General features: G+C 45.3%; 1 long non-coding RNA gene across 2 annotated transcripts; it reads right to left on the bottom strand.

Annotated features, from left to right (window-relative positions):
- Nucleotides 1-442: 442 nt before the first annotated feature.
- LOC119803300 lies at nucleotides 443-11,810 on the bottom strand. Of its 2 annotated transcripts, XR_005283627.1 has the most exons (5): nucleotides 11,651-11,810; nucleotides 9,004-9,123; nucleotides 4,578-4,631; nucleotides 4,026-4,117; nucleotides 443-2,786 (listed from the first exon to the last, which is right to left on the bottom strand). It is a non-coding gene; the product is annotated as an uncharacterized LOC119803300 (long non-coding RNA). The 2 variants fall into 2 exon arrangements; XR_005283626.1 differs by lacking the exon at nucleotides 443-2,786 and having other exon boundaries at nucleotides 3,032-4,117; nucleotides 4,527-4,631.
- Nucleotides 11,811-12,142: the final 332 nt, after the last annotated feature.

Consider the following 12,142-nt stretch of genomic DNA (forward strand, 5'->3'; position numbering starts at 1 on the left):
AGGGAATAGCAACGGTTTATGGCTCTCGATTGACTGCAGGTGGCCATGGGTCTATAAGTGAGCTCAGTCCATCAGCTCAGCAGAGGCGATTGGGAATCCAGGTGTCGGGAGGTACCATGGGCGGTGGCGGGGTGTGCGCTGTGATTCTGAGGGATGGTTGCATTCTCAGCAAATCTACAACCTATCTCCAAAAATGAGAAACAACATCCAGCCCCAGGGAAGACTCCTGGGAAGATGTAGGCAGAAGGCAAGCTCTTGCCTAAGCAGCGTAATTTTTTCTAAAGATCCAGTTCTTGCAAAATTGTTAGAAGATAAAATGCAGTTGTAATTCAAGGCCAACATGGAGTCACAAGGGAATGGTGATGTGACTGTCTCAGAGGGCAGGCAAGCCAGCACATGGGTTTTAGCTCAGTGTAAGGAAAGCGTCTGCTACATGCAATACTTGCTTAACATTTTTATTTGAAAGTTGGATAATTTATATTTTAGGACTTTTAAAACCCATACATATTCATATGTCCAAAGCCTAAGCTGATTTTATCCAACTTCCCAGTTTATTGGCTTTCTGGTGCCCCATTCTCCATGTGCCCTTCTCTTTCCTTCTGTCATGGCTCTTTCCCACTTCCCAGCTCCAAACCTCACCCCTCAATCAGCTACAGTAAATGAGTTGTAGGCCTGTGGATTGATGCCTCCCACATTTGTGCATTCTTCCCCCACCCCAGACACTCCTAATGGCCCATCCTATCATGCTTCCACTCGGCCCCAAAAGCAGAGCTGATCCTTGCTTTAATCCACCTATGTCTGGGACTCGTTTCCAGTCTTCGGTCATCTTGGGCTGGCTGTGTTGGCTCTATGATGATTAAAATAATAGTTTAATAAAAAGGGACTTTCTCACCTGCTTTCTTCCTGCTGCTCCGGGGGAACAGGAACTTAGAGCAGTGCTTCTCAACCTTCCTAATGCTTTGATCCTTTAGTACAGTTCCTCATGCTGTGGTGACCCCCAGCCATAAAATTATCCTCATGGCGACTTCATGACTGTAACATTGCTACTGTTATGAACTGCGATGTGAATATCTGTGTTTTCTGATGGCCTTAGGCAACTCTGTGAAGGGGTCGTGACCCACAAGTTGAGAACCACTGGCTTAGAGGCTACCTTTGCTCAAAGCATCAACTCTTCCCCACCTGGCCCCAAAATGCCCAGTGAACAACCAAAAGCAGAAAACCTTGGCATTGCTGGCTCCATTCTGCATATGCCACCTTTGCTTTGAGGTGTTCTCTTTTGCACTTACCTCAGAGTTCAGTACATCTTGTGACAAGAGTCCAGGAAGCAATGACTTTCTTGTTGCAACAAAGCCCTTCCTAACCAGTACTGAGAGATAAGGACCAATGGAACCACTGTTTGACAGAGACTGATTATGTGTAATTTTTTTTTGCCCCACCCTCTCTCCCTTTCCCCTATAACCTGGGAGCTCATGTCAGTGTTCCTTGGGACAGAGCTAAGGGCACTGCTCTCCTTTGTCTTGCTAGCATAGCTATACTGATTAAATTTCTTTGCTGTTTTTCACCATTTCTTCTTCCGTTATCTGGATTTATTATTATTATTATTTTGTTGGAATCCCTTCCCGCTAGAGTCAGGCCTCTCTTGCAGGACTCCAGTGACACCACCAGGGTCCAGGAGCTGAAGGGTTAACCCAGGGAGCAGCCGGACTCTCCAAACCACCCTGGCTATGACCTTGCTCTCACCTGTTCTTAGGAATTCCCAAGTTAGATTGGAATAGTGAGCTTGAACCCGTCTGAGTCGCACTTGCAACTGAACTTCCCCTGAATTTCTTGGTTCCTCCCGAGTCCTTGGCTTTCTCATCTACAGACAGACTACCTTGCAGGGCTTGCAGTAAGAACACAGGGTTGATGGGCCCTTACACTTTAGATTGTAATAGCCAGTTTGTGCCAGTTTTGGAGATTATTAGGTGTGCCAGGATTCTGAGGGAAATCCAGGTGGGGAAAGTGTTAATCTGAACCCCTTATTCTGACATTGTTGCTGGCCAACCCTGCCGTGCCCAGCAGCCAAAAAATGGGGAGAACAGGAGGGAGCTTATTTTCCAAAGCTGGTGCACTATCCTAATTTGCAGCAAACTTCTTAAAGACTTATCTCAAATCTCTCAGGGTGTGTGAGAAGGCACAGTTTGTTTTGCTTTTGTTTTTCCATACATCTCTTGATTGGACCAGTGAGCCTGAAGGTCGGAAGACCTTCCGAGAATCCTGTTTTCTTGGAAGCTCTTAAGAGCCCAGGCACTATTCCCTGGAAAATATGAGGTTCTTGGGGGATTTTTAGAAGCTTAAACTTTTCCATCAAAGTTAAAATATCTAGAAACTCGTTCCTGGGAAGCGTCGTCAACACCTTCTTAATTGGCCCACTTGGCATCATCTCAAGGCTGTGGTTTCTAATTCAGATCCTGGCATAATACCAAGCCCTCCTCCAAGGATCAGAGCCTCCTTCTGGGATAGAAGATAAGCAGGAGCCTCCAGCCTGTGTTTCAGAGCTGGAGAGAAATAAAAGGAGCCCGACTGCCCGGCGTTGCATAAATCATGCTTGCGTTGCTTTTAGGAAGTGTGTTTCTCTCCAGGAAAGCATCGCCCTCCAGGGAAATTCTTCTCCTTCCCCTTTGCCTCCATCCCACAGCAAGTGTGAGAGCAGCTGCAAGACAACTTGATTCTTCTTTGGTCCGGGCTCAAAAGGTCAAGTCTGGGGGATCAGGAAGCTTCTGTGTTTGCATCCAGATGGGTGAAAGCTTGGGCAGCAGAAATAAGGAAGAAGAAACTCGCACACACGCTTTCTCTCTCTCTCTCTCTCTCTCTTTCTCTCTCTCTCTCTCTCACACACACACACACACACACACACATACACATACACGTATGCACAACCTCACATACACACATGCATACACATCACACACAGACTCACATAATATACACCACATACAGACACTCACATACATACACACAGACACTCAAATACACACAGATACACACACTCTCACATATACACACATATATGCTCACATATACACACTCACATAGACACACATCACATACACACCGGTACTCACATACACATCACACACACATACACACATACACACATACAAACCTCTTGGAAATCAAAGCAGCTCCCCTCCTTGGGGCTGCATCCAGAGCCAAGTTTTAGGGGCCACCCCTTTGGAGCTGTCCTTGACTTCCCCCTCCTCTCGCCCTCCTCACCTCCCCTTCCTTCCACATCCCCTTCCTTTTTACTGGGCATTCTCAATTCTGAAGAAAAGTCCCACAGAGATGGGTAAAGACGCTTACAGTTAAGTTGGGTTTTTTTTTTTTTTTTCAGATTCACAGAAATTCATTGTTTGGCTCTGTGTCTCAACTAACACAAAGCACAACGATTCAAAGGGAGAATTTCAGGAACTGGCCCCGGAGGATAACTCACCGCAGAGTTTCAGAGAAGAGAACATAGATCTACCCTGTGTCTTCTTCTGCCCTGCAAAGCCCTTTGTGCTCCTGAGCCCCCCATTGGAGAGTTAAGTCAGTAACCCCTCTTTATTCCCAAGCTTGTGGGTTTTGAGTAAACTTGAATCTTTCCTAACTCCCATCTCCTTTAAGATATACCCTTTTTGCGGCCAGTAGTTGGCTGGCAGAGACTTAGTGAAAGCAGACAGCAAGGTCTTGGCCGAACTCTGCGATTCTCGCAGCGGAGTGGGAAAGAAGATGGCTCACGGGCGTGTCTGAAAGATATCCTTGGGCAAATGTTATGTGCTTTTGGAAACCGAAATATCTTTCAGATATATATTTCCAAAGTATATATTGTATAAAACGTGTACATTTATATGTGACATTCTATCAAACATATGTATATGGTAGCAAAAATAATAAGAAATCTATGAATATCGTAAGATAACGCAGCATAATGGTAACAGGGTAAATTCACAATATTCGGTCAACCTTTGAACTGGTGAGATGGCTCAGTGGGTAAAGGCACTTACCGTTCAAGTCAGTTGATCTGGGTTTGCTCTCCGGGCCCCACATGATTGAGAGAACCATCTCCTGCAAGCTGTCCTCTGACCCTGGCATGCCTCTACCAATAAATAAACACAAAAAGACATTTTAAGCAGGAAATGCATCCGTTTTTTCTTTCACTAATTGTTAATCCAAATTAACAATAATAATCAAATAACAATCAAATAATCAAATAAACAATAATAAATTAATAATCCAGGTTATTTCAGAGCCACCAGTGTCACTATTTGCACGCCTATCAGACCAATCAGAGGAAGTTCAAAACTTCCTTCTCTGAGTGCCTGCACACAAAACCGATTCGACTATGTTTCGGTCAAAACGTAAACCTTTGACTCAACTAAATAGGGCTTTTGCCCATGTTCTGTTTCACAGGTTAATGACCAAGTGACAAAAACCAAAACTAACTCTGCAAGGGAGACAGAGGAGCAGAGCGGCTCGGATTTTGACTGCTTTGCTCGCTCACCAACCTTGGCTCTCCCGGCAGCTAGCTGACTCGGCTTGAACAATTTACCACTTACAAGTTTATCACTTCCAACTGGCAATAAGAGTATCCGTGTCAGGGTGTCGTGAAGCTGAAAGGGAAAGAGAATGCAGAAATTCAGTACAGCCACGGACGCTTAGAGCGGCACCCTGGGAATGTTAACTGTATTGCGGCTGCAGAAGGGGTTACAGAATGTTTCAACAAGGACATCTCTGAAAACTCGGTTTTGCAGCTGAGTCCGGGAACCTGGGATTTGCCCCTTTGGATTAGCCTTGCCACCTGCTCTCCACCAGTTCCCAAGACTTAGGGGAACGCAAGATGGCGCCGGTTCTTGGAAAGAAGACAGAGATGAACGGTCGTGTCAAAGGGGACAACCCAGTGCGAATTAGGGAGGGCGTCGTCTTTCAAGTCATTTGTGAATTGAGAGTTCAAATGTATTATAATCTCAAAGAGTAACAATTTTTTTTTGTTTGTTTTTTTTCGAGACAGGGTTTCTCTGCAGCTTTAGAGCCTGTCCTGGAGCTAGCTCTTATAGACCAGGCTGGTCTCGAACTCACAGAGATCTGCCTGCCTCTGCCTCCCGCGTACTGGGATTAAAGGCGTGCGCCACCACCGCCCGGCAAGAGTAACAATTTTTAAAAAGACAAACAGGAAACTCAGCCAGGTGGACCGTGGACTCACATGTGGCCAGCCGCTGACTTTAAATTGGCTTGTTGGGTGACCATCGGCCCCACCAAGGGATGATCTATTTAGGGCCTAAGACACAAAGCCAAGCAACTCCCAGTAAGACCAATGTAGAGAAACCGGCCTAAGCTCTGGCGTGTTCCAGCCTCCCTGTAACACGCCCTCACTCTCTGCAGCAACACACACCACTTAGGACATGGATGAAGGAGGAGAGCTTTGTCTGCTGTCGGTCCTCTTACTCAGAGAAGAACAATCATTTTACCTGGACTTAAGCAAGCTTGTCACGTGAAGACTATCTCACCATTGCTCCACTTCCCCATAAGAAGATAGGCAAGGACAATCTTTTCTGCCTCCCAAGGAACAAGAGCAAATGCTGTTTTATTGTGACCTCTAAATTACAGGCTATAAATGGGTGCTTTTTATTTTTGAGAGTCTCACTATGTAGCCCAGGCTCGTCCAGAGCTTGTTTTGTAGCCTAGTCTGGCCTCAAGCCTTGATTCTCCAGCCTCAGCTTCACAAGAGATCGAATTATAGGCATGTAGTAGGTACCACGCCTCTCACTCGGTTCCTCCACTCCGTATTGATTTTTCTTTAAGTTAGCAGAAACTGCTTTCAAAATATAATACATGAAAAGATCAATAGAAACTCCATGGTAAGGTTTTTTAAAAGCCATGCACGGAAGCTAATGATATATACTGTCAAGGGAGGGGGAGCTTGGAAGAGAGAAAGGGTGAAACTCACTTGAACAGGAAGTCAGTATATAAAGGATAAATATAAGCCACAAAAGTCTGTATAGCATTTTTTTTTAATCACTGTGGAGCTAACCATCAGGAAATTTAAAACTTTATAATTCAGAGAAATGGTTTCTGGGAAAAAAGGGGGACCAGCTCAGGATGAAGCAAGGCTGGTGTCTTTCGGTAAAATTACAAATTCGTCTTAATTTCTTAATTTTTTCCATGTGTATGTATGTTTGGAGTGGTAATTTTTTTAATCGTGGGAAAACCATTTTTCTTGGTATGTTTTAATAGTAGGAAGAAAAGACAATAGGGGCAGGCATCAGTGTAACTCACCGACAGAGTACTTGCCTAACATGCGCAAGGTTCTTAGTTTGATCCCAAACACGGGGGGAAGAAAAGCTTGTCTTTCTGTGATGGAGGGGGATTCAAAATTTCCAAGCTTTGCCGAATATCAGAAACCACCTTGGAAAATTCTGTGGCGTTCTAGAAACAACCAAACTACCACAGGACATGGCTTCTCTGACGCTGAATCCAGGAAGGAGTTGGAGTTGGCAGGTCACCACACAAAGGCCACTGCTTCTTGTTTGGGCCACCAACCAGTTCCCAAATCATGACACAGAGATTTACTATTAGTTTTGAATGCTGGGCCTAGTTTAGGCATGTTTCTGGCTAGTTCTTTTTAGTTTAAATTAACTTGTTTCTTTTTATCTACCTTTGGCCTCAGGTCTTACTACCTTGCTTACTTCTGTGTATCTTTCTTTCATTGCCTCTTTGTCTGGCTGACTAGTGGCTGCCTGGCTAGCCCCAAGCATGTTCCTCCGTATCTCCTCCTCCTCTCATTCCTCCTTTTTTTCTAGCCAGATTTCTCTTATTTATTCTTTCTGCCTGGCAGCCCCCCACCTATCACGAGCCTAGATATTGGCCGGTCAGCGTTTTATTGGGCCAATCAGGTGCCTTAGGCAGGCAAGGTGCAACAGATGCAACACATCTTTATGTAATTAAACACACATCCTTGCGTGGTTAAACAAAGGCAGGATAAACAAGAGTCACGCACCATTACACAGTTAAAGTAATATTCTGCAGCATAAACATAACACATCTTTGCCCAGTTAAAACAATATTCCACAACACCCCCTCCCCATGTCTGTTTTCTTGACATGTCCCTGCCATGCTTACAGAAGTTGGAGTGCGATCCTCTTACTCACTCCTTGCCCAAACACCACCCTATTTCCTGGAAAAGAAATACTTACTTTCATCTTTACTCCCAGAGTATAAAGAGAGCCACCCCTCCAGGTTATGGAGACGGTTTGGAATACGAGTCAAGGTTTTCCCTCCTGTTTTATGGTATTTTTACTGATAAGGTAAGCAGCGACCTTGACACTAAAGGTGTGCAGACAGCTGTTCTCTCCAGGACCGAAGCAGAAACTTGGATGTAAGTTTATTTTTCTCCATCATGTGAAGCTTATGGTGATTAAACCAGGCCTGCAGACTGTTGGGGACGGCGGGCCTTGTGGAAGAAGAAAAGATTCCACAGCTCCTTGGGTAACCAAGTCATGGTCACAGCTGGAGGTAAAAAAAAAAATGCCAGCAAGGGTTTCTTTTTCCCACCTTCATACTGCACCCTTGCGTGAGGGGATCATCGCTTTTCTGGGTCTGGAAGATGGACAGAAGGGGTTCAGGGCAGATGAATACAAAGAGCCAGGGCTTGACGATATGAGAGGAGAATGAGACCAGTTAGAACTTCATAATGGAGATCTACGGGAATTGGGAATCGGGGGATGATTACCCACAGTTTTAAAGGAAAACTGCCCACACCCTCTCACTCAGCACGGCCTGAGTCACAGTGTGAGATTCCCAGCAAGTGTGTCATAGGCGCTTGTGGTGGGTGCTTTAATGTCAACTTGACACAAGCTACGGTCATTTGAGAGAAGGGAACCTCGATTAAGAAAATGCCTCCGTAAGATTGGGCTGTAGGCGAGCCTGTAGGGCAGTTTCTTAATGAATGATTGATGGGGGAGGGTCCAGGTCATTGTGGGTGGTGCCATCTCAGGGCTGGTGGTCCTGGGTTCTAAAAGAAATCAGGCTGAGCAAGCCAGGGGAAGCAAGCCAGTAAGCAGCACCCTCCATGGCCTTTGCACGCCAGGTTACTGCCCTGTTTGAGTTCCTGCCCTGTTCCTTGGATGCTGAGCAGTAATGTGATGTGTAAGCCAAATAAACTCTTTCCTCCTCAACTTGCTTTAGGTAGTAGTGTTTCATCGAAGCAATAGGAACCCTAAGACTGTGAAGACTGGGTTACGTCCAATCCCCTCGTCTTCTACTCATGTTCCCCCACTGAGAGGTTTGCTTCTCGCCATTGAAACATACAGACTGCGGTCTCTGAATGTGTCAGGGGGACCATGTTCTGGAACACTAAGGTTGTGGTCACAATTACAGTATAGTGCCTTGGACAACATTATCAAGTGTTGACATCAATATAAGGATCTTAAAGTTATACCCAACGTCATTTGGTCATACCACTGGGAGAAAATGTAAGGACAGAAGGGGGATTAAGGGCTCTCCACACCCCTTGCTGAGTCTTCAGGCCCCCTTGCCAGAGTAAGACCTGGCATAGCAGTGAGTCTCATCCAGAAACAGCGCCTGGTGGCGGGAGGGAGAATAGAGTCAACAGGAGTAGACTCCAGGTCTGAGAGAGAACAGGAAAAAGCAATAAATGGAAATGCCATGGCTCTGTAGGAATCTATTACTCAGAGATTAAAATGTCATGAGGAGTATATGTCAGCTCTAGGCCTTGCAAAATGTTTTTTTTTTTCCATCATAATTACTCCTGTCACCAGGGGAGGGGACTTTCCCCTCTCAGGGAAGGGTCTCACCTACTTGCTGTCTTTTTCTCTGGATCTCAAAAGCTGCCTCGTGTTTATTCATAATACTAACAATGGCTAAAACCAGTGATCACATACCATGTATGAACACATACCCTGTATGAACACATACCCTGTATAAACACATACCCTGTATGAACACATACCCTGTATGAACACATACCCAGTACGAAGGCTTCACAACTTGTCAGTCTTTCGGTGACTGTGTAGGTTTTATTTCACCCCTATGTTCCAGATGAGGAAACGGAGGCATGGAGGTATTAGGTAGCACGTCCTAAGATTTCTGGGAAGAAGAGAACTGGGATTTGAACTCAGATCATTTCAGGGCTAGGGCTGTAGTTGGTGTAGAGTGCTTTCTTTGAGTGCATGAGGCCCCTAAATTCAGTCTCCAGGAGAGTCTTCTACCATCAAAAATAAATAAATAAATAAAGAAAGAAAGAAAGAAAGAAAGAAAAGGAAAAAAAAAAACAAATTCAGCTCCTTTCCCAAAACTTGCCCTCCACAGCCCAGTTCTATCCATGGGAAAACAGAAGCACTATAAGGTCTCCTAGAAATTATCTTGTAGGCGTTTTCCTTTTTGCTCTTGTACTGAGGAATAACAGATGCCAACATCTGGAGGACGGAGGGTGGAACAGGAGTGTCAAGCCGAACTACAGCGGGGGTTAGTTAAATAGCTGACTATGATTCACAACCGCAGGCTATTTATTAACTAGCCTTTAGAATAACGTGTCACGGGGCGTGGTACCACATCCTTTAGGCCCAACACGTGGGTGGAAGGGGCAGGTGGCTTTCTCAGAGTTCAAGGCCAGTTTAGTCTACGTTGCAAGCTCTAGGTCAGCTAAGACTATACCGCGAGACCTATCTCCAAAACAATGTAATTTTCAGAAGATATTAATAGGTAAGGTCATAAACTGTATGTATGGTATGATCCCCAGTTTTAAAAGTTTCTATACACAGGAATACATGCAGCCGCTTAAAGATGTTTCCAATCAAGTACTGTGCTGTCACCAGATTAAGTACAGACATTTACCTGTTGCTCATACTGCCTCCTCTTCCTTCTTCCTTCCTCCCTCTGTCCCCACCCATTTCCACACAGGTCTTACCAAGGTTTGAACTATTAGGAAGCTGTGGAAGCTTTGGTCTACTTAGCAGAAATAGGTCACTGTGGGTAGCCTTGAAAACACTGCTTCTGACCCAACCTCTGCTTCCTGGCTGATCAACAGGTAAAGAGGTTGCCACCAACTCTTGCTGCCACAGGTAGTCACTTCAGCTTCTATGCCCTTTCTGTCATGATGGACTGCATTTCCACATCGTGCATCTGGTAAACCTCTCCCCTTACAATGCTATTAAAGCAACTGGTACGCATTCCTACAGGAATCTCTAAATGGGCTCTACAAGTTCAAGGAGAAGCCAAGGCTTGAAGCTAGGACCAACTGAATGAACCTCACTGTGATGGTCCTTCCTTCCTTCCTTCCTTCCTTCCTTCCTTCCTTCCTTCCTTCCTTCCTTCCTTCCTTCCTTCCTTCCTTCTTTCCTTTCTACCTTTCTCCTTCCTTCCTCTGTTCTTTTCTCTCCCTCTCTCTTCCTTCCTCACTTCCTTCCTTTCTCTCCCTCTCTTTTCACTTTGAGACATGGTAACACTTATTTAAAACCAAGAGCTCAGTACACAGAATTTTCCCTTAATGATCAGATATGCCAGTTGCTGCTGTAATGTCCAGTCACCCTGGACATTTCAGTGTATGAGTCCTACAAACAAGCATTGCCATTCTGCACAGTCACCATTCAGCCGTCACCAGGAAGTCAACATTGTTGTCTCCACTGCCCACACTTTGGACCCCATCTGAAGGTATACCAGTTGTCCCCATAATGCCCTTCATGGTTAAGGGACCTAGAATAAAGTTATATGTGGTTGATTTCCTGTCTTTTTCTATGCTTCAGTTTGAAAGTGTCTAGGTCTTTGCCTTTCATGACCCTGACTCTTTTGAAGATGACTTATGTTACAAAAAGATCCTCCAAAATTGGAACTTTCTGTGTTTCCTATAACAGTCATCTTCAGCCAGGCATGGCACAAGGGTGCTGCTGGGGTCCTCTTGCTGCAGCCTGGCAGATGGACTGAGAACTCATCTGGCTATCCTCTTTTAATCTTTTGCAGAAGGATGCATCTGCCAGAACTGTGACTGCTCTTTGTAATTAGTAAGGATATTGGGAGAGGTAATTTAAAGTATATAAATATCTTTTTTGTGTGTCTGAATTTTCTACTTACTCATTTGGGTATGTGGACTCATGACTTCCCACTTTATAGTCAATCAATGGGCTATAATGGGAATTGGGAACTAATGGCTTCTGCCATTATTTCTTCATTTAATGTTTTGAGACAGCCTCAGGTATCCCAGGCTTGCCTTCAGCTCACTACCTGGTGAAAGATGACCTTGAACTTCTGATCCTCTTACCTCTGCCTCCCAAGTGCTGGAATTACAGACATGCACCGCCACACAGTTTGTGTGGTGCTGAGGTAGAACCTGATGCTCTTGTGTATGGTAGGCAACCGCTCTTCATCCCTCACCGGGGCCATCATCATTTATTGTGATGTCCGCATTTCCTCTGTTTCACTGACTAGTGGGTAAAGCTCACTTCTTCAACGGTCTCCTGAAAAGATGGTTTATCCACAGCCCAAGCTAAGCTGTCTTCTTTCCCAATTTGGATCTCCCTGAGGATACTTGAGAGAAGTGGTACTGGACTCTTGAATGGCCACAACCAGGGCCCCCTGTCCTGTCCTTGAGGAGACCTACAGCAAAGAGAAACATACTCACCTTAGAAACCCTTTGCGCAAAAGGGCAGTTTTGGGAGCGGATTCATCACAGGGCCTGGGTTTCCTTAGGGAACATGCTCATGGGCCAGCAAATTGGAGGTGTCATGAGAAAAGATGTTCCTATCTTTTTCTGGAAAGTTCTTTGGCCACCACCGAGGAAGCACTTCCTTTTTGTGATAAAGAGTGGACCCAGAGAAGGTGGGGGACAAGAAAGAAAAAGTCATTATAAGGGAAAAAAATCCACAAATAATTCAGCCCCACGCTTGGAACTCAAGCTCTGAGTCACCTTTCCTGGCACGCCTTACGTTATGATGTTAGCAGGAGAAAGCAGAGAAGGCTGGGACCATTTTCATCTAAAGGCGCCAGCAACTGTTGTGACTGAAATCAGAGGTAAACAGGCCTCCTCCATCCCTGAGTCCTACCTCCCCTCTCCCACTCTGCCCTCTTTCTGCAAATCCTCCCCATCCCTTCAAGGGCACACCCCCAGCCCGGT

Source organism: Arvicola amphibius, chromosome 17 (assembly GCF_903992535.2).
Source record: "Arvicola amphibius chromosome 17, mArvAmp1.2, whole genome shotgun sequence".
In the NCBI taxonomy this organism is placed as follows: domain Eukaryota; kingdom Metazoa; phylum Chordata; class Mammalia; order Rodentia; family Cricetidae; genus Arvicola; species Arvicola amphibius.